Consider the following 22,357-nt stretch of genomic DNA (forward strand, 5'->3'; position numbering starts at 1 on the left):
ATATATTTATAATCCCAAACAGCTTTACATGGTCCAAAAGGCATGATGTCCTTGATACATTCAGTACCGTGGAGGTATCCAGCCCTGGTAATACTACTGGTACCCATCAGAACCACTCAACTTAAAGCTGCACCAAGCCAATTGGAACTACATTTTCCAACAACAGAAGTTGAAGTATTTTATTCTTTGCATCAGTTTTACCACTTCTCCTTCAGAAAACCAAAAATAATAATGAAACATCATAGCTCATCTCAATTCAGAAATAAAGTATTTTATCTTCTTTGAAAGTTCACGCAAACTCAAGGAAGAGTAAATAATTAACTTTATATTGCATTAAAACAGAAGGGCAGAGGAGAGCAAGAATCAATTTTGTATCTCTAATTGCTTTTGCCTTACAGAAAGTGTAGTACGCTAATTTTGTTTTCACTTTTAATGAGGAAAAATCCCTCAAAGCTCTTGTACAACTTTACTGCCTACTTTGATAACACATGTACAAGTATGAACTAAAAACATCCCTGTAACTGTTAAATTACTACCCAAATACTACATAGCACTGGTAAATACTGATTGTCTGACTAGCCTTATAATGCACAGCTCACCAAGCTGAGTTAGGAAAACAAAAGCTGGATGTTGATAAATCTGATAAAAAGCAAATGGCTGTCAATAGTAACTACATCATCTCTTGAAACACATTTAATTGATTGATGCAAGCAGGCATACAACACAGTACTTTGCTGTATTTCTGCTCTGCGATGTAAGGAACGGTACCTGTTTCTCTTTTGGCAAAGCAGCACCTTTCCAGAAGCCCTGAATTCCTTCTAGAACATTGATTATAACCTTTTAGCTTTAAGAGTTCCTCTAAATTCCAGGTTCTGAAATAATTTCCTTAGCTTCTCTTTTAGCCATACTTCACAGCCTAGGATACTCTTTTTCCTCACTCTACCACATGTTGCTGTAAGTGCTTGTACAAATCCTAAGCTTGTCAAGAGAGGAAAATGATAACAGTTATAGCCAACGTGGGAGATTAATGGATACCTGGGCCATGTATGAGCTTGGCTATTTCCTGCGATTTCTATTTTATCTATAAAACTCCATTACCTGTCTAAATCTCTTTAATCTTCCTACTGAAAAGAGATTTTGAGAATTTTTACAAGGGAAACCTAGCCACAGAAATCATCAGATTAGTCCAGTTCTAGTTATCTTCATTTCAGAGGCAATTAGGGTAGCATTCTGGCTTCAGATTAAGGGCTCTTCAGCCTGCAGAGATCCATCACACTCCTCATTCAGTTCTATGCTCTCCTATTAAACCAACGGTGAGAAGACTTTTATCTAATACAGACCTGTAAAAGGAGTGCTGTTACCAGACATGAAGCATGAAGAGACAGCAACACCACGTGAGAACAGAATGTCCTAGAACTGCAGACATGGGCCATGCCTTAGCCAAAGCCTGAAGAATTATCAGCATGATGAAAATACAGATACATATCTTCATCTCTCCAACTTCTTTTCTTGAAAGTTTTAAAAATACCTCCCATGTCTTATTGAGAATTTGTATTCTTACTGTATGCCCAGAACCCAGATTTTGCTTAGGCTTCTTAAACATGTAAGCCAAGCGCAAGTGAGACTCACAAGATGAAGTAGAGCAGTGCACTGAATGCCTACTGCATCATAGAGACTCACAGCATGCCTGAGGCTGGCAGGGCCATCTGGGTCTATCTGTGCTCCAGCAGGAACACCCAAAGTAGGGTGACCAGACCCACATCCAGGCAGCTTCTGAAGATCTCTAAGAAGGAGACCCCACAAGCTCTGGACAGCCTGCACCAGTGCTTCATCCCTTACACAGCTCAGAAGTGCTGCCTAGTGTTCAGTTGGAACCTTCTATGTTGCAGTTTGCACCCACTGCCTCTTGTCTTGGCACTGTGAACACTGAAAAGAGTTCGGCTCCATTTTCATTACATCCCCTCTTCAAGTACTTATAGATGCTGCTGAGATTCCCTCTGAGCCTCCTCTACTCTAGGTTAAGCCCCAGCTCTCTTATAGGAGAGATGTTCCAGCCCCTTCACCATCTTGGTGACCTTATATTCAACTCGCTCCAGTACATCCACATCTTTCTTCCACTGTGGGGCCCAAAACTGGATACAGCACTCCAGCTGTGGCCTCACCAGTGCTCCTAAGATTTGGAACTTCCTCTTCAGTCATCTTGGTTCAGCAGATGGGAATCCTTTGTTTCCATTACTCATTCACAATAGTCAGAAATTCAAAACAAAAACTAGCAGATATGCCTGACCAGACTTCAGCACAGCTCAAGCCACTGAGTTATGTGAAGAAACATCTGTATTTTCCTTTTGGAAAAGATTCTTCAAGGTTTGTATGTAATTCGCATACAGGAAGAAAACAAAATTAAGACCAAAAAGCTTCATAAAGCAAGCTACAAGATAATTTTTCATATAGTATCAGATTTCCTATTATTTCAAGTAGCACTTTATGTGCAAGGATGTGAAATAAAGAAACAAATGGAATACAAAGCCCTATACAGGACACATGACAAAGTTTAACATTACAATGCTAATAATAGAAATTAGAACACCCTGTAATGTTCACTACATGCTGATATGAAGCCAATGGTATCCTAGAGTACGGAAAGACTAAATTATCTCAAGAGAAGTCAGGATAGAACTTGCAGCACATCTGTTACTCCGTTCCTATGCCTCCACGCCTGCTCCTTCCCTTCAGCAAACACCCCAACAGAAAACATTAACCCACCTCTCATTAATTCACACTTGTCATGAGTTAAGACTGTAAACACCTTGGGCTTTTCTGGGCCTTGATAACAGGAAACACTGCAGCTAATGAAAAGTATTCAACTCCAAAACACAACCACAGGCATTGTTTGTGGCTGACATTAACATTTCCACACAGCCAGGGCTAGGCTGCCTGGTAGACTCCAGGCTGTAGTTCCATGCAAATAACTGAAAAATGCCATTCTCTTGCTTTTCCACTTCAATGCAAACTTGTCAGTAAATACTATATGGTCTGATTTTGGGTGGTCCTGTGCAGAGCCAGGAGTCGGACTCAATGATCCTTACGGTTCCTTTCCAACTTAAGATGTTCTACAATTCTATGACCACGCAGTGTTCTTTCTGACTGTCCTCAGTTCTCATCTGTATGGCTGTAAAATCTATGAAGTTCTTTCGTACAGGAAAACATGCCACAAGATTCCTATAAAACTTACAATGGACACTCCAAATAATAAGGTTGGTAACAATTATCCTCCTGATCCATTAAAGCTCTGTCTCCTTTTAACTGCTCAATTTGTAGTGAGTAAATAGTCCCATAAGTGGGTGCCAGCATTTGAGTACACACAGAACAGCTGTGTACCGTATCTGCATTCAGTCCACCCCACAGAATTTTGCATTGGTGGTTTCTACATACAACACTTCCAGTGTAAGGTTACTCGTGTAGTGTCGGTGAACAGCTATCTACCCATCAATACAGAAAGTAGGTCACAGCTTACAAACGTACAGACAACTAACTGCCGCCACTATAATATTGATTATTAAGAAAAACCACCCAAGATTTTCAACATTTAGGTGCAACTTCAGATCACTGGAAGAGAGAAAAGCAACATTTACCATGTGACAACCTTCAAGCATAGGCAAGAAAGCGATGTCACTGCCACCACTCCAGCTTTCCCATTATCATTTTCTGCACTCAGCATCATTGTCAACACACTGATAATTTCAGAATCAAAAAAACTGAATGATAATTTAAGAAGCAGTTACGTAGGTTCCTGGATATGCCACTACATTACAGCGTTCGCTTAATTGCAGTCATATGACTGTCTTAATTTGCACCAGAAGTATTCTGGAGGCTGAGTGCAAACAGCAATTCTTGTGAAGTACAACATGTCATTGTGATAGTACCCAAAAGTTCTGTTCTGAAACACAAGCTCCAGTCCTCCAATCTTCAGACGTGCAAAAAAGGTGATAACAGGCACCAAATAAGTGCTTCTTATATCTCTGAGAGAGATGACAAGTGCTAAGAGATTTTCCAGGAAACCATTACCAGCAATTATTACAGCACTTTATGATAAAAAATTCAATTCATTTGAAAAAACAAATAGTTTTGATTATCTGTTTTGTTCAATGTGCTTTGAAATACTTGGAATATCACATTTTTCTTATGAACTATAAAAGAAAGATGAATCATAGAACCATTTGAGTTGGAAGGGACCCTTAAAGGCCATCTAGTGCAACTCCTCTGGAGGGAACAGGGACACCTACAGCAGATCAGGGTGCTCAGAGACCCATCCTGCCTGACCGCAAGAGTCTCCAGGGATGGGGCATCCACCACCTCTTTAGGCAACATTTCAGTGCCTCACTACTCTGATCGCAAAAATCTTCTTTCTCCCATCCAATCTAGATCTCCCCTCTTTTAGTATGAAACCATTTCCCTTTGTCCAATCATAACAGACAGTGCTAAAGAATCTGCCTCCTTCCTTCTTACAGCCACCCCCTTTAGATACTGAAAGGCCACTCTCAAGTCTCCCCAGAGCCTTCTCTTCTCCAGGCTGAACAGCCCCAGCTCTCTCAACCTGTTCTTGCAGGAGAAGTATTCCACCTCTTGCATCAATTTTGTGGCTCTCCTCTGGATGAGCCACAACAGGTCCACATCTCTCTGTACTGAGGACTCCACAAGTGGATGCCGTTCTCCAGCTGAAGCCTCACCAGTGCAGAGCAGATGGGCAGGATCACCTCCCTCACCCTGCTGCCTATAATTCCCAGAATGCAGTTCACTTTCTGAGCTGCGATGGCACACTGCTGGCTGATATTCAGCTTGTCATCCTCCAGTAACCCCAAAGCCTCGTCAGTATCAGGCTTATCTGTCACCTGTACACCGAGACACTTCTGCCACAAGACAGCGCAACAGCATACCAACATCAGAAAATTCATTATTAAATTCATCAGTAAGTCCTTTCATACAGGTGATCACGCAGACCTTTTCCCTCCACGTTCCCTTTGGTAAGGGTTTCCCTTCGGACCAGAGCCATCCAGCCAGTAAGGGCAACTTGTTTCCCCCTACAGACTGGTTTCAGATATATATACACAAGTATATTTAAAGTGCATCTCTATCCCACGGCAGCGTAAGTGCACCTACTCCAGAGTCACTTCTTATCAATAACTTTTCTATTCAACAGCACACAACTTTAACAACTCTACCATACACCTTTCCTAGAGCAAGGACTGTTTGGGGCAGCAGCATTTAGCATTACCAAAGCACTAAGTTACGCCGATCCGTGTTACATAGGTATGGGAGCAGAAAGAACACGCAGAGCGGTGCCCCAGCCCCAGCACGGCGGGAGCTCAGTAGGAGAAGGTGGGATAGGAACAGCCGAGCCTGCGGAAACCCAGCCCGCCCCGCTGCCCCGTCGCGGCGCAGGGCCGAGAGGACGAAGGGCAGCGGGCGGAGCCCCGCCGCGCCCCGAGCCGCCCGCTGACAGCCGGCACCGCGCTCAGCCCCGCCGCCCGGAACAGCCGCCGCTCTCCAACGCCCGCCCCGCGGAGCCCGGAGCGCAGGGCACGGTAGGCACGGCAGCCCCTGCCGCCCAGTTGCTCCCCGGCAGCGCCAACTTTCCCCACGCCCGGCTCCCGCCTAGCCCGGTACCTGCCTCGCAGCCACCCCCCCGCCCCCGGGGGCGCGGAAGGCCGTTGCGGCCGCCGCCACGACGAACACCGAAGCGAGCAGGTGCGGAACGCGGCACCGCCGGGACCGCTGCCGCCGGCTCCTGCGCTTTGGGCTGGGCTGGGCTGGGCGGGGCGGGGCGGGGCGCGGCGGGGAGCGAGGACGCCCGCCCGCCCGCTGCCGCCTCCTAGCGGGGAGCAGCGACAGCTCCGGCCGGGCACCGACCCTCATCGGCTGCATTCGGAGAGCTTCGGCTCTTTCCGCAGCTTCCGGGAGAGGCGCGGGCATTGGTGTCCCGCGGCCGGGTGACATGCGTTACCGCCGGGAGGGACTCGAGCCAAACTAAGCTGTGGGGCAGCGGTCGCTCCCACAGCTGTACCTCAGATTCTAGGCACGAGGGAGTCTCAGTGCTTGCTGCCCACGGGGAGACAAGGTGCCTGCCCCTCTAGGCAAGGATCTGACGAACCGGTGTCCCTTTGTCTTGCCTCCTCAGCCAACCATGAGGTGAACTCATGTCCACAGCACCAGCAGGCTGCCCAGGATGCCAGGTGTGGGCACACTGCCGCAGCACAGCGCAGAAATGTGGGCTCCAGCCTTGACAGCAGCCAATTGTGTCAGAGCTGCTCTGCACCACACTAATTAGCTGTGCCTTCCAGCAGAGCTAATTAACTGGAGCAAGGTACCTCCACGGCCAGGCAGGCCGGTGGTGTGTTTTCCCCAGTGGCGAAGCTGTTTGAAGAAGTTTCCAGATGCTTGTGCCTGCCCTTGTGGCACAGCTGTGCTAATGCAACTTTTCAGTGAGATCAGTTCCGGCTTGCAGTGCACCAAAACTCTCTTAAAAAATGTGTGCAACTCTATTATCACTTCTAAAAATACATGGTATTTCCACGGTCTGTTGTGGCCCCCGTCCTCAGATCTCTTTGTTAGCAAAGGAGTGGGATCAGGGAGGAGGTGAACAGGAGACAGAGCACCAGAGAAAACAAGGGACAAAGAATCTTAGAATCATAGAATCAAAGAATCATTAAGGCTAGAAAAGACCTCTAAGATCATCAAGGCCAACCACCAACCCACTCTAGAACCAGAGAATATCTCAAGTTGCAAGAGACCCATGAGGATCATTGAGTCTAACTCATGGCTCCATACAGAACCACCCAGCATCCAAAACCTATGTCTTAGAGCATTGTCCAGACACTTCTTGAACTCCAGCAAGTTTGGTGCCTTGACCACTGCTGTGGGGAATCTGTTCCAGTGCCCAACATGACAGAGAAAAGCATGTCTGATCACTCCTTGATGTGCCTGTGTAGTCTTCCAAATTTCAAAACTACCCCTCCCAGTGTACAAATACACTTACAATGGAGATGTGGCTCTCCAAAATGCATCACTCATTTCCCCACTAGGGACAATGCACACTGCCACTACCATGGCTGGCTCCCAGGGCTTTTTAGAGTCAGTGCAGGTTCCTCTGGGCAGTTCTGTCCTGGCCTTACAAACATGCTTGTTGGCACCTATCCCAAAGAGCCATCTTTCCAGAAGACTTCACCAAGGAAGCTGTCTAATAATCTCATCTCTCTCCATCTGCAAAATGTGTACAAGCATAACTTTCCACACATTTACATCCTGATAAAAATAAAAAAGTCATAGAATCACAGAACCACATAATGTCTTGGATTGGAAGACTTCCAATCTCCTGCTGTGAGCAGGGCTGCCACTCACTGGGTCAGCCTGCTCAAAGCCCCATCTAACCTGGCCTTGAATGCCTCCAGGGATGGGGCATCCACAGCTTCTCTGGTCAATGCCTTGCCTCCCTCTGAGTAAAAAATTTCCCCCTAACTTCTAAATATCCCCTCATCTAGTCAAACACCATTCCCCCTTGAAGTTAAAAGGCTTCATTCTAGTTCTGAGGCTCAAAACTCGTCTCTGGGATGTGAGAATTTTCAGCTTGAGAATGTCGGTGTTTGGAGAGAAGTCCTGACTCTGCCCACCCACATTAGCTCATCAGCATCAGCCTGGAACATCCTCTTCATCAGTGAGGAATGGACCCCTCTGACACTTTGCATTCCATGGAAGGAAGCTAAACCTGCAGGTATAAAGCTTTGATCTTGGAAAGCACATCCCCAAATTTCTTGGTTGTCTAGAAAGGTAGAGATCTCTGTACAGATCAAGAGCAGGGAAGAGAAGGAATGAGATAACTGTATGTTCTGCACACAGGCTGCTGCAGGAGTGCTGCTGAATTTGTCCTGACAGCAGCAGATCTCTAGCACCATGTGTGATGTCACCTAGTCACTTAGTAACAAAAACACATTTGCACGTGAATGTTCCTACAGGTCACCTACTTCTTAAAGAGCTAAATTAGATTTAATACCAGTTCACTACCTGTAGTTAATATGGATAAGTTCTCCAATTAGGTTGACCACATGGCTGCACCTGAACTTGCAGTGATAGAAGCAGCTGAGATGGAAGAGAAGGCCGCCTATTTGAACTGTGTAGCTGGGCCATGCTACCCTTTGGAGCTGATGAATCTGCAGCTGGACTTGACAGCTTAGGCTGGCTTTCTTTCATCAGAGTTAGCAGTTGAAGAAAGAATGGAAGGAAAAAGTTCCTGCTATGTATCTTCTAAATGATCACTGCTGGAGTATGACTTAGATGGGGGTAAATCCCAGAGAGGTATTTTAGGGAGGTATAAAATGACACTCAGTATCCCATTTTGGACAGCCTAGGAGAAATAAGTCAGTGATTCAGAAAAGAAGGCTAGCTGGGGAAAGTTACAGATTTGGACTGTCCAGAGATGGTCACAAGGCAAGAAGACAACTGTCTTCTGTTACATATAGCACATGAGAAAGGCACCGATCCCGTGTTCTCCATGACCACTGGGGTTGGGATGCAAGCAGCTTAATTCACAGGGAAACAGACTACAATGACATGTCTAGCAAAGTCTTGCTAGACATAAATCAGTCAAGCTAGGCAAATGATGGAACCTCTTTCGCGACATTTTTAAAGTGTGGCTTAAGTAAATATCCTGTATCTAAGGGATGAGCATTCATTAGAACTAAGTAGGAAAAAAAGACTGCCTGAGGCCTCTGTCAACCTATGTGGAGGAAAAACACTTTCAGATTTTTTGTTGTCAAGCCCAGCAAGCCTCTCATGAGTAAATACATGTACATACATACATACATGCATACAGACTTGCAGAAGCTCATCAGCCAAATTTCAGAGAATTTCCTTTGAATCAGTGAAAGACTCCTTGCTGAAAGAATCGTGGACATGCTAGAGCTCCTCAGTAGATACTTCTGAAGAGGCGATTTGTTTGTTTTTAGATAGCAAATCTTTATCCTAACTCTTTTCTTGGAAAAGGCTGTGGCTTATACTTGCTTGAACTCAGTTCAGCCTGAGGCAGAAACCCATGATGGGAAACTTCATCCTAATAATTAAACTCTGATGCAGTTGTTACTGAAGCAAGGTCTATATAAATAGAGCTCTGGACACTATGGTCACCTCTGCCTTATAGATACATCTGCAATATGCATGCGTGGGTTAAGCTTCAGTTCAGTTCAGTCCCAGAGGTACTGAAGTTCTAGCAGCTGTCCTTCTCCCAAGTTTAGCAATACATTTTTAAGTCTCGTCTTCTTACACAAACCAACAGTGAGGTTTCAAAAAAAAAACTCAACAAACCAGTAAGTGACTTAAAGTAAGTTCACACAATCGGCAAATAGCAGTGTAAGAAAACACAGACTAGGAGCACATACACAGACAGGGAATGCTGCCCAGCGTTTAGGCAGCAGTATGTCTGGCCAAAGCAATTAATGTGCTTGCTGGATCTTTGTGGTGTCATTCTCCTCCCTCATTTCAGCTGTGATTGTCAGGCATTGGCTTACAGACATATATGAAGATAATCCATGCTGTATGTTGACTCATGAAATATGCATCATGAAATATTGGTTAAACAAAGGTAAGAGAATATGAAAATGCAGACGCTGAGAATGTACCAACGGTGTTTCACTTAGTTCTAAGCAGTGAAAATGTTCCAGACTGTAAAATGGTGGGAAACAATGAAAGCACCATCAACTTGGTCAGTTACACATAAGCAAAACATTGTAGATTAAGATATTTTGTTGAGAAAATGCTGTGTGTGTACACATACAGAAAATTAAGTGACATCTTAAAAACTCTTTACCTCTACTTTGATTATCTGTTCAATAGCTTGATTAATATGTATTTACATTATCTTTACAGCCTTTCTGTCACTGAGAAGCAGACTTCTCAAATGATCTTTCTGGCTTGCTCTTTCTTCACTCTGCCCTATGGACACTTCATGATTTCATGTTATCTGTCATCTATAGAGGCAGTGGGAGGCGTTATTATAACTCCTGTTTTTCTTGCATTTCCCTATAACAGTATTTACCTTCTTCAGGTTATATATTTTTAATTAAAAAAATGCAATTCATAGGAAAGGAGTGTTGGATAATTTTTGCTTTGTCTAAAATTTGCAAATGTTTTACATTTAACAATTAATCATGAAAAGCATATTTAAATGGCTGTTATTTAAATAAATACAATATATATACTTAATTCAGTTACACGGGAGAAACAATGTAGCCCTAGCTAAATTTCTGTAAAAGGTATTTTGTTTCTTGCAAAATTACCACTCCCTAAAGTATGGCGGTAGCATATTTTACATTCTGTATCATTTGAATTTGAGAAGGAACACTGCAGAAAACAGCCTTAATTGAAGAGTGAAATGTATGGGATTGAGCCTTTAGGGAGCACTGGGCACTTTTCTCATCATTCTGGTTGATAGATTTGCATGATGTGGGTGGGGAATGTTGTTGATCTGGCTGTCCATTTTAATTTTGGGCCAGTTGTGGCAGCTTGAGTGTAAAGTATGAGAGCAGCTTTAAAGAGAAGGACAAGTATGGGAACCTTAGAATAGACACTGTGCTGAAGACCAAGATAGGTAAAATTGCACCATTCACACAAATTTAAACTAACTAAGAATATCATAAACTGCAATACTTTGTACTTTATCTCCTGTATTGAATAATTCCCATGTCTTCTTTGGCTTCCTGTTTCACACGAATATAAACAAGCTGGAAAAAAATCCTTAAACCTAACACATGCCTTTCCTAGTTCTTAGAGAAATGCAGGAGCTCTGAATTTAGCAGGAAACCAGCAAGCCTCAATGAGAGGACTTGATGCGTCCCCTAAAGGAAAAAAAAAAAAAGTATATTTCACCATTCTGACTTACATGGGAATGTATGCCAAACTTAACTTGCCTGCCATCAGATCATCAATGCCTTTCTGCCGCTGAATTTCCTATCAAATCATTCAATTTAAGAGAAATCTCCTAAGTTGTTGCTACATGCACATCTAATGTTACAAGATCAGGAAAATGGAAGCAAAACAGCTCCACATCTGCTAGTTTTCTAAGAACCATTACTGCTCGGAGTTTTTAACTGGGTAACTGCTAAGGTCTGATTTTGGAGTGGTCCAGTGTGGGGCCAGGAGCTGGACTTGACGATCCCTATGGGTATCTTCCAGCTTGGGTTATTCTATTATTCTATGAACTGCTCTTGCTGCATTGCTGGTAATACTGTTGTCATTGTTTGAAAACCAAAGCCTCCTTCCAGCAGATGGCATATAGACCAAGTAATGACAAGAATGTTTCCATGTTATTTGGCATCCTTACACAAATGGAACAAGTAGCCTTCCCTTTTGCCATGTTATCATACCACCGTGTTCATTAATGCTGTCAAAAATGGAAAAACTCAGCTCCCACTTCCCACCCACACTCCATCCCCTGACAAGGAAACCGTATGTTTCGGGAAATGAGTAATAGAACAGCTCCTTTCTGAAGGTCACAAGAAATTAAAATGAAAAAAGAAAAAGTAACTGTGTTTCTTTTAAGAGACTATTAATGAAAAGTGCAAATGCCTCAGCATGTTCATATTCAGCATAATTCAATCCAGGGTTATGGTGTACCTAAGGGGAGAAGCCAGAAAGAACTAGGTCTAGAGTCTGGGGATCAGAAAGCAGCAGCTTGTCTACGCTAATTGATTTCCAGACTGGTATTATAAAAATCTGTATAGTGGAAATACTAATGAGGCCCTACTTTGGCGGGGAGAAGTTGTTCTCACAGTTTAGCTATAAGCTTTCAGTAATTATGAAGTGTTGCACTCCAGGTACTGAAGGCATAAAGCAACTTGAGTGGTTTTCTTGCTACAAGCCATCCAAACATACCTTGTATTTTTCTGACATAACTGTCTGGCTCTATAAGCAGACTCCGTCAAGGGACTTAAAAGCTGGATGCTGCAGCATTAAATTTAGAGGTAAAATCAGGACTGCTGTATGCAGCTTTTGTGCTGCTTTCTTAGAAAGAGTGGTGAGGTATTGGAACGGGCTACCCAGGGAAGTGGTGGAGTCACCATCCCTGGAGGTGTTTAAGGAAATAATAGACATAGTATTTAGGGATATGGTTTAGCGGGCAATAGTAGTGGTAGGTGGACAGTTGGACTAGTTGATTTTAGAAGTTTTTTTCATATTTAATGATTCTATTCTATTCTTTGATTCAATAGAATACACAGGATACGTTTTCCAGTTCATGTGGCATTGAAAATCTGCCGGCACACTGAATTGATAATGTTTGGTCAACAAATTCAGCATGGAGATGCTGATGCTAGTGGTGGGAAATACTACGTGTGCAGACACCTGGCAAGACTCACATCGTAGCCCCAGCTTCTCCATCAAGGCACCTCCATCCATTTGGGGTAAATTTTCTGTGTGCCCTGGAGCAGAAATAGGATTGGTGTGCCTTATCGCTGGGTTCTGCTCATGTTCAGCTACTGCCTAAGCCATGGCTCCACAGCCCTATTAGTGCAAACATGAGTGTCTGCAGGCATGTAACTCAAGGTCCATAGAAACTGCATGTTACCAAAATTAGGTGTGCCCTTCATGTCTCTGACTTATTTCCATGTAAACACTAAGAGTAATAATGTGGGAGTTTAAAATTTAGTCCAAGCCCCACTCTGAGCTTTCTAAGAATCCACATTGTATCTGGCCTTACATACCTTTCCTGCTTATTCTGCCTTACCATGCTCTGAAACTCTGTGAGGGCTATAATCATTCTTTGGATAACACACGTAGAAAAGAAGAATTCAAAGACAACTTTAACTTGCAGGATCACACACGGGAAATATTGGCATTAAAATTACTCTGATTTATAATTCTGCTTTCCTAGCATAGCTACCAATTGCAGAGTCACAGTTAATATTTCCCAGTTCTCCCATATCTTTTCCTCAGAGGATGAAAGTCATACAAAACATCTATATGCTGGTTTCTTTCCACTGGACAGAATTACACGTGTCAGAGTACAAATGCAGATCATTTCATGAAAATCCTTTAAAAAATGATGTCAAACAAATACATGTTTTGTTGTTGTTGTTGTTGTTTGTTTGTTTTTGTTTTTGTTTTTCCCATTGAAATTCAAGATCACAGAAAAAAGTTTGTGGGTATTTATTGTCATACCTGTCCTTACTGCAGACTTAATGGCTCAACCACAGCTCACAGTGCTGGCATTTTACAAAAACTCCTACCTATCCTCTCCTGCTCTCCCCACATTTGCCAAACTATGTATTTTGATAAAACAGTACAGTATTATTTACCATTATCCATCTCTTCCAGACCTAATTTAAGTTTTGTTTTGTTTTGTTTTGTTTTGTTTTTTTGCAGGATTAATTAGGGAAAATTTGTGCTATGCTAATAAAAGACATTTTTATTATAGTTGTTGAAAGGAAAAAAAGAGCAAGAGAGAGGAAAAGATTGTCTCAGCTCAAAGTTTTTATTCTGCTCAAAAGAAAAAGCCTCAGTGATCTGAATTTTTGGGGATAGCTTGCCACATAGCATGTGTCACAAAAGTATCTTTAAGGTGGTTATTTGACTCTTCCTAGATTAGGCCAGTTTTGTCTTGCTTATCTCTAGCCAGCTATTAATGTTTCTATGGCGTTTAGATGCCAAGGAAAATAAGCACTTTGCTACCATTTTGGACTCACAGGTCCATCTATGGGATCCTTAGATTGACTAATTTCTTATCAGAATAAATAGGATCAAGATTTATTGTCCAGATCTTGACAATGCAAATCTAAGCCCTCATTCCTGATTAGTTCAAGTCAAGCAAGGCATTTCCTACTGTGTTTTTTTTTAATTGCTTCAGCCAAATCAGTATTTCTTACTTTCCTATCCTAGGATCAAAGCTCATGTGGTAAGGGTAGCATCTAATGGCTCTGAGGTCCTCCGGGTGGTGTAGGAGATTTTTACTGGTTGTTGAAGGATCATATATAGATGTTTTGCCATTTTTAATGTCGGGAAGCCAAGAAACCAAGCAATTTCGGAGCACCACTGACAATCAAGCCCTGCTAGGAACCACAGTTTTCAAAGCTTAGACACCTATGGTTCCTGTGTGGAGCTAGCTTGCCAATCTGAGTAGTTTGTGTACCTTTGGCTACCTCAGGCTTTGTTTGTATAAATAAAACCTGTATATGGAATCATCACATGCTCTCCCTTTCCTGCTTTCCACTCCACATGGGACTTTTATAATGCTAAAATTACAAATATGACATCACTGCCAACACTTCCGCTGGTAACATTACTCTCTCTGTAAAGCCTGATAGCTAACAAAAACTGTTTTCAAAGCAGAGATGATCTCATTGCTGATGCTTGTGCATAAAGATGTTTTGGCATGATAAGATCCTGTGTAAATTTATGTGTTTGTTACTGAAACATATCTTTAAGTCTTTTCAGAAGGATAAGATGGAAACAAACAAAAAAGGAAAAGGAACAGAAAAAAAAGAAAAAAGAAAAGAAGGGAGGGAAAGGGGAAAAAAGAGAAAGGAGAGGCGAGGAGAGGAGAGGGGAGGGAAAAAAAGAAAGAAAAAGAAAAGGAGAAAGAGAAAGAAAAGGAGAAAGAGAAAGAGAAAGAGAAAAAGAGAAAGAGAAAGAAAGAGAAAGAGAAAGAGAAAGAGAAAGAGAAAGAGAAAGAGAAAGAGAAAGAGAAAGAGAAAGAGAAAGAGAAAGAGAAAGAAGTAACTTCTTTCCTGGACAATGCAAAGCAAAAGCATTTTTGAAATCTTCAAACTGTGGAAAGACTGTTTTAAATGTTGAAAGAAATTAACAAAGCTGATACTAGCAGGCTAGTTGGGAAAATATATGAAAATAAAAGTCCAGTTGTTTCCCTTCAAGAGAACTATCCATTCCTGATTCTTCGCCTCAAAACCATTCTTTATGAGTCAACAGCTCCAAACAGCTAATATCATATGCTACTGTAACCTGGTATGCTCCTACCTGGAGACTTAATATTGTCAAAATATTGTCAAAGAGAAGGCCACAGAATAAAAAGGGGAAAAGGAACTGTTTACAGTGAGACAGCTCGACACTGCTATTTTATTAAGAGAATTAAGTGGCACAAAACAACAATATTTATAAATAGGAACCATAATGAGAACATGAATGAAATATATATAGTTATATGATCCACTAATGACTCCAGAGAAGCCATAAGATCAGTGAGTCACTGAGATTTAAATATAGCCCCTTGCTGCAAGAGTTTTATCATCAAACAAGGCTCCACTGGAGTTAAAGGGGGTCCTACAGACAGTGATTTGTGTGCTGGTAGCAGTGGTTGCGAGTCAGCTCTGCTACAAGCAGTGCAGCAGAGAAGCTGCAAAGAGATGACTCACTGATCAGAGGGCTTCCATTCTAGCTGTGATACAGTGGTGTAGATGAATGCGTTCATTATTTTCTATAGCCCGTGACCTTTCCTGCTTCGTAAATAGCAACATTTATTTTTCTGCACAATATTTATTTTAACATCATCACTATTGATTTCACTGTATTTCATCAGTTGTTCCAATTGTAAAGTTAAGTTCACTTGCTGGGATGAGATCAACAGCTTTCTAAAGGCAAAAAAAAAGAAAAAAGAAAAGAAAATGGCAAAGATGGTCTATGGTTTTAACAGCTGGGAACAGAAATAGCCTTTGACACCGTGATTTTAGAGTTATTTTTTACTGCATGACACAATTTGTTTTTAAAGAATTGTGTCTAATAGACACACGTCTGGCAGAGCAAAATCATGAGAGGGGTAAAACAAACAAGCTGACCTCTACTCTGCTGGCCACCGAAACAGTGCAAGAGAGGAAGCAAAGAATTTTACAAGGTCCTTCAGAAACAGAGACTATGTTGCAGATGTTCTTGCTATCATCTGCAGTGCTGTCTCTGAAGGTCATTTATAATTTCAGGCCCGATTTGCATGAAGTGAGGAAGGAATTCAGAGTGCCTGCTAAAAGGTTTGCCTTTTGAGAGACCATATGTGGCTGCTAAAAGCTTTTGAAAACACATGCAAAAGGGTGTGCTGCCACTTCAGGAGGTTTTCTTTGGGCATCTGAAGAAGTGAAACTTGGAAATAATAAGAAAGTGAAACAAGTTTCTTTTTTCTCCTGTTTCTTCTCTCTTACCTCCACATACTTCAGGAGAGATAAGAGGAACAAGCTTCACTGCGGTGCTCAGCTGTCAGCCCCTAGCTGAGCGCGTGGGCTGTATATGAGCTCTTGAGAAGCTTGCTAGTGCAACATCATGTACACTGCTCATAATGACACTGAAGGAGCAATTAAGAGAGGATATTTTAACTGCACCTGAGTTAAACTTGTTATTTGCTAATATTCAGATCACCTCGTGTGTGTATGATCTCATGCCAAGAACTTATAGGTAAAAATAGGATGTTCATAGATGAAAGTAGTTAATAAATATTGCAGTATTATGCCTGAGCGTGCGCTGCCCTAGCTACTTTATTCCTGTCAATATTAATACAGCTGTCAGAGGCACAGGGTTTCTTTGAGCTAGCATGTTCAATAAATTCACCCTTGGCTGCACTGCTAACTTCCTGCACTAGGATTACTGACTGCACAACCACTGAAATCTTTTCTCCCATCCGTTGTGAAATGCTGGCTGTGCAGCTCAGAGGAGGGAAGCAGGCAAATGGCGAGGAGCTGACATTCTCCCTGCGCTTATTGATGTGATGAGCTCAAACAACAACGAGGCATTTCCTGCAAGTCATGTGTGTTGGGAAGTCCGTGGAGATTTGTGGCAGGCAGCTGTACGCCCTCTTTCATCTGAAAGTTGTGTTTGGCTCTTGCGGGTTGCACTGGTTTGCCCAGGGTTTGCTCGCAATCACATTTCTTGTTATATTTTCCACACCTTGAGGCATTTGTTATGATGGAAAATGTTTCTTTTGTACATTTAGACATAGTTCATGAAAAACGTGAACAGCTAGCATTCTTTAAGACAGGTTTTCCATCATACTGCTTTCACACTGCTCATAGCTTGGTATGGAATTAAATAATAATTAAATATTGCATGATAGAATAAAAATGCTTAGAATTCCTATGGATTTGTGGAATACAGCTGTGAAGAGATGCTGCTGTGCAGCAGTTACGTTTTCAAGATCAAATGCAATAGAAGAATTAGGCAGATCCTCTCACACTGAAATATTAGTGGTAGTTTCATATTATCATCAGATCCAACAGCATTTATATGTCTGTATCTATATATTCACTTTTTGTAGTTGAGGCCTAGGAAAAAGTTTTAAGTAAAATACTATAATTGTAATTTTGGGATGTGCTTTTTATGAGGAGCTTACTAACATTTTTTAAAGAATTCTTTGAAGAAATTGACAATTATTTCTTTACACATTGGCAGCAAAACTCAAGCCATTTCCATATAGAAGTATAACCTTACAGATTTTTTTGATCCACTTTGTTTGCTCAGTTGAACTTGTTTCAGTGCAATACATACAGCTGAAAATTATATTCTGCCAAGGATTTAAAACATGGTATGACATGAAAATTGATTTCCATGAAATTTGTAACCATGCCGACGTATATGTAAATACTAGAAATCAATAACCATTTCAGCATCTTTCAAATTTTGTTATGTATTTCTATTCTAAAAAAGGAATTAAGCAGTTCCCTGGTCACAAAACTAATATTTTTATATTGAAACTGATATTTAAAAAAGATAGTGTCTGCTTAGGTACTCTCAGGTGCATATACACATGCATTTTGTTCTCTACTCATAGAGTCCCATGGAAACTGAAGAGGACCATTCATATTTATAAAGGTAAAGCACATTACAAATATTCCATATTTGTAAGCTGAAGGGCTAGTTTAACAAATGCGTTAATGACCCATGTTTTTTTTTTCCCTTTATACTTATATTTTCAGTAAAAAGAGCATTCAGTATCTCAGACCTTCAGACAAAATTCCACACATCACAGGAAATGCAGGAAATACATTTTTGAGCAAATTGTATGAGCAGTTTACTGTAGAATGTGCTCCTTCCGCATCTTAAAGCCACTCCTCCAGCTTCGATTTCAGGAGACAATGTCAGAGTGCAAGCTTAAAAGGTGACATCAGAGCTCTGAGCACTGGAAACCACTGCCTGCCTGTCCCTTCTGAGGATGACTTGGAAAGGAGTAATGCAGTGAAACAAATTGAGCAGGAATTCAAATAACTTGGTCAAGCTGAGTCAGAGCAAAAGTTTCTATGATGCTGACTGCCTGGGAAACCAGGCCTTAGTGTTTTGTAATGGCTCAATCTACTTTTTAAAAGAGCATTGCTCATTTCTGGTAATGACAGAAGTATTATTTACAAAGAAGACACAAATTTTATCATTTAATAACCCACATCAAAATGCAGGTGGAAAGCAGTATTTGCTCACAGCCTGCATTTCTGATTAGATTTATCATTCACAGAGCAGAAGTACACTGTTACAGAAGGAAAGTAGCTTGAAAGGAAAAAGGATAATTGGACTAGTAGGTTAGAGGTGTTCCAGAATTAAATCTTTTTTTTTTTTTCCTGTTTCTGAAATAAATCAACCTTAATATAAAATGATATGGTCAACCTAATAAGAATTTCCGATCTGAAATTTCATCGTGTTTGTGTGGAAGAGAGGAAGACACTTTTAAAATGCTCATTGAGTTGAGAGTGAGAAAATAGATTATATCTGAAGAAAGCTGTTCCAGTGTCTGGGAACGAGGTTCAGAAACAAATCCCTTAAACAGCTATTATTAGTCATCTCAGAGGAGAGAGATATTTTATCTGACTCTGCCCCAGTTTGAAGACCTCTCAGTAATACAAAGAAATGGAAGTAAAACTATTTGAAAGTCATTTGTCCTAATTTCTAGTCTGCTAAAGTGATTCACATTGAAAGTCTAATCTAGGGAATGGTGTTTTAAGGACTCATTACCTGCTCCAGACTTAAAGCGCTCTTCCCATCATCTTTTGTCCTTCACTGTAAAGAGATTGTTGGGATTTTGCTCTATAGTTCCAATGTAATGTAATGTTATAATCTTAATAGGAGTTGGAAATATCTGAAGTTCAATTTCTATGCGTAGTGGCAGAATTTTATTGGATCACAATCTGCAAGCATTACTTAATATTTTCTTGCTATTTTAATACATTTCCTGGCAGGTTAGGCATGGTCTGCTAGTTCAACTTATATTCAGTCAAATGGCTAAACAAAAAGCCTGGCAATTAAACTCATGAGGTGGCAACCCTTCAGAAAATCATCTTCCCCTTCAGAGGACTGCTTCCTGTGTTCTCAGTATTCTGTAACATAGACAGAAAATACTGTGAAAAGAGAAAATGTTCAGGAAAGAACAACGGTATAATAAAAAAAGTTAGGAAGCATGAATGAAATGACAGTAAGCATTTCTTATGATGGTACCAAGAGCACATGTAGATTTTAGAAAAAATAACTAAAGAGAAACAAATCTCAGGGTGCATTTTCTGTTTTTGAAGGAATTTGATCCAGGAAAGCCACTAGTCATTTACAACCAAAAAAATACCATGGATTTCTGCCAAGCTTGTCTTTCTAGGTTTGTGTCAATCCATATTTTCCCTGTCCTGCTGGCCTTTTCAGTACTTTAACTGAAGAGCACAAAATACAAATTTCCTGAAATCTCTGCCAAAGCTATACTTGGCAAGCAAACAGTACTGATGAGTTGATACTCTGCTTCCTTGGAGGCCAAAAATACCTTTTTCATGATGTAATCATGGATTTTATTTTAATCAACTTATAGCAAGTATATATGCCAAAAACTTATGATCTGTCTATTTGAGACACAAAGGTGTGAAGGAGACAGAAGAGCTTCTGGTCCTTCCTTACTGGTGCCATCCAGTCAAATGGATGCACCTCACAAGCCAGCTGCAAAGATTACTGATTTCTTTTGGATTCTGACGGATAAAATTCAAGATGCTAGCATTTATAGGATGAGGTAATATTTTATTAGATAAACTGATTGAGACTCTCCTGACTATAACCTATACTGGCTGAGTCTTTAAATATAAGGAAGAAGTTTTTTACAGTGAGGGTGGTAAGGCACTGGCACAGTTGCCCAGAGAGGTGGTAGATGCCTTGTCCCTGGAGACATTCAAGGTGAGGCTGGATGGGGCTCTGAGCACCCTCGTCTGCTGGAATTGTCCCTGTTCATTGCAGGGGAGTTGGTCTAGATGGCCTTTAAGGTTCCCATCCAACTCTGTATGATTCTGTAGTGTTTTTCTAAGCAGAAAATATAGTGCTTCCATTTATGCCTGTGTTACTAGGATTTTAAGCCTGAATTTGCAAGTAATTTACCACTGCTTGATGATGAACAAGAAGGGGATCGAGTTGTTTCCCAGCCCTTCTCGCTCAGTAGCACTAACAAAAGTAAAGAACAGCGCAGTCTCGACCACAAAAGGAAGTCTGTTGAGTAAAGTCAATGCTTGAAGTGGAGAGAGGGCGTGAACACCCATAGGTATTTTGAGTAACTTTGCATGTGCCCATCCTCATTCTGTGAGAAGGGAGCTCTGTTGCAGGCCGCTAACTCATGGGTGAGTCAGGGACAGCTCTGGTGACGAATGTGAAGGAAGAGTTTCAGATGGGACCCCTCCCATGGACCTTGCCACATGGACCCTTCCTTGGGAGACACCTCTAGAGGTGTGTGCTGCACCTGCAGCCTCAGAGAGCTTGATTAGCCACAGCCAAAAAATCTTCACAGATCGAAGAGCTGAATGATGTGGAAAAAAATATCTTTCAGAGCACTCTGAGAGCCTGTAAATTCAGGGAAATACTGCAAGTACTGCTGCAATTTTTAAAGTTAATTTCGTCTGTTAAAAAAAAAAAAAAGCAAACGGGGTGAGAGCATGAAATAAAAACAAAAAAAGCAGCCTGGTTGACTTGTACCCTGGTTTTTATAGAGCTGAGCCCAGTGCCGAACGCTCAGAGCGTTCTCCAGGCTGAGGGCCGCTCGCTGCCGCCTCTCTGCGGTCTTTTGCCGCCCTCTGCTGACGGAGCCTCGCGCCGGCCTGCGCTGCAGCCGCCTGCAAATAGGAGGGAAGGGTGCAAAAAAAAACCCAAAAAACAGGGCTGCTGCTTCTCCAGAGAGCTCTGCTCGCTTTTGGTGGTTCTCACCAAGACGTGGGCCTCCCGAGAAGTGCATTCCTTCATTTCATGTGGGTGTGCTTATGCTCTTCACACGGAAACAGGCACACACGTCCCTGGTAGTCTCTCAGCCTCTCCTCTGAAACGAGCGGCTGCCGGAAAGGTCAACATTTGTAGCCCTCAAGCTTTCCATTTCCTGTAGAAATGCCCTTAATCAAACAAGAAGCTTGAAACTGGATACAGGGCCCTGCGAGCGCAGCCGAATTTTTTCCATGCCTCATGTTTTTGGAACATCTGCACACGGCCAGTTGCATTACAAGATGGCCTGTGAGCCTTAGTCATGGGCCAGGAACCTGTTTACACTGCCTTACAGCATGGTAATAAGCATTTACAGCTTCTGGAAATAAAGGGTTTTGATTTGGGTGGTGTATTTTTGTTTTTTTAAACTATGTGACATTAGCTGTAAGGAAAATAGAGAACCTCCCAGCTGCGTTAGCCCTGTTATGCTGAGCTGAAAGCTTGTTGTTGCTTATGCTTGCGTGGGTGCTGGAGTGTTCATGCTGAAATGAAGTGCAGTAACAGCTCAAATATTAAACATGAAATACAAATCTGTGTCCAAGTGTTTCATTCTCCAGCTCAATTCTTTCTCTCTCCTCAAATCTCTTTCTGAACTGTATTGCAACAGAGCCACTGCACAGTTCTTTCTTGTGAGGTTATCTTCAAGAGATTTGTCTTTTTTCATGTAAAGTAGCTTTCAGGTTCCCAAGGATGCTCCCAGACACTCTGTATCTTTGCGTCTTATCTCTGTTATGGTGATGCATTTTTACAAGTGTATTTGAGTTTAAAAATATCGATCTAATTAGATTTCCTGTGGAGAAGAAGTAATACAAATTGAGACGAGGACAAATAGAAGAACAGGCATGTGATACGAGTTGTGTACTGAGCTGCTGGAGGCAGTCAGTGGCTCAACAACAAGCAGAGCTCAAATCCAAGGCTGAGTGGAGGAAGTAAGAACAGAGCAGCTTGGAGCACAGAGACGAAGAGGAGGACAGGGGTGGCCACCTCATCATGCAGCATGTTCCTGCCCATGTCTGGAGTAGTGGGGGGAGACATGCTATTGAGCAAGCCTTCTTCCCATTGCCTGTAATTACAGATACACCCATAACTGCACATGCAAGCTTACCACAAAGAGGACATGACCTCCCTTGGCACA

General features: G+C 41.9%; 1 protein-coding gene across 4 annotated transcripts in view; it reads right to left on the minus strand.

Moving 5' to 3' along the window:
- The window catches only part of PTPN3 (protein tyrosine phosphatase non-receptor type 3), a 160,609-nt gene that overhangs the window by 116,582 nt on the left and 21,670 nt on the right, over positions 1–22,357 (minus strand). Inside the window, exon 1 of one of the 4 annotated variants that reach the window (XM_085220542.1) lies at positions 5,669–5,821. The exons of 2 other annotated variants lie outside the window; for them this stretch is intronic. The gene's annotated coding sequence lies outside the window, so the exon portion shown is untranslated. Of the gene's footprint in view, positions 1–5,664; positions 5,822–22,357 lie in introns of those variants that run through there. One more of the 4 variants, XM_085220543.1, reaches the window with a different exon arrangement.

This window comes from Meleagris gallopavo, chromosome 3, assembly GCF_905368555.1.
Source record: "Meleagris gallopavo chromosome 3, MGAL_WU_HG_1.1, whole genome shotgun sequence".
In the NCBI taxonomy this organism is placed as follows: domain Eukaryota; kingdom Metazoa; phylum Chordata; class Aves; order Galliformes; family Phasianidae; genus Meleagris; species Meleagris gallopavo.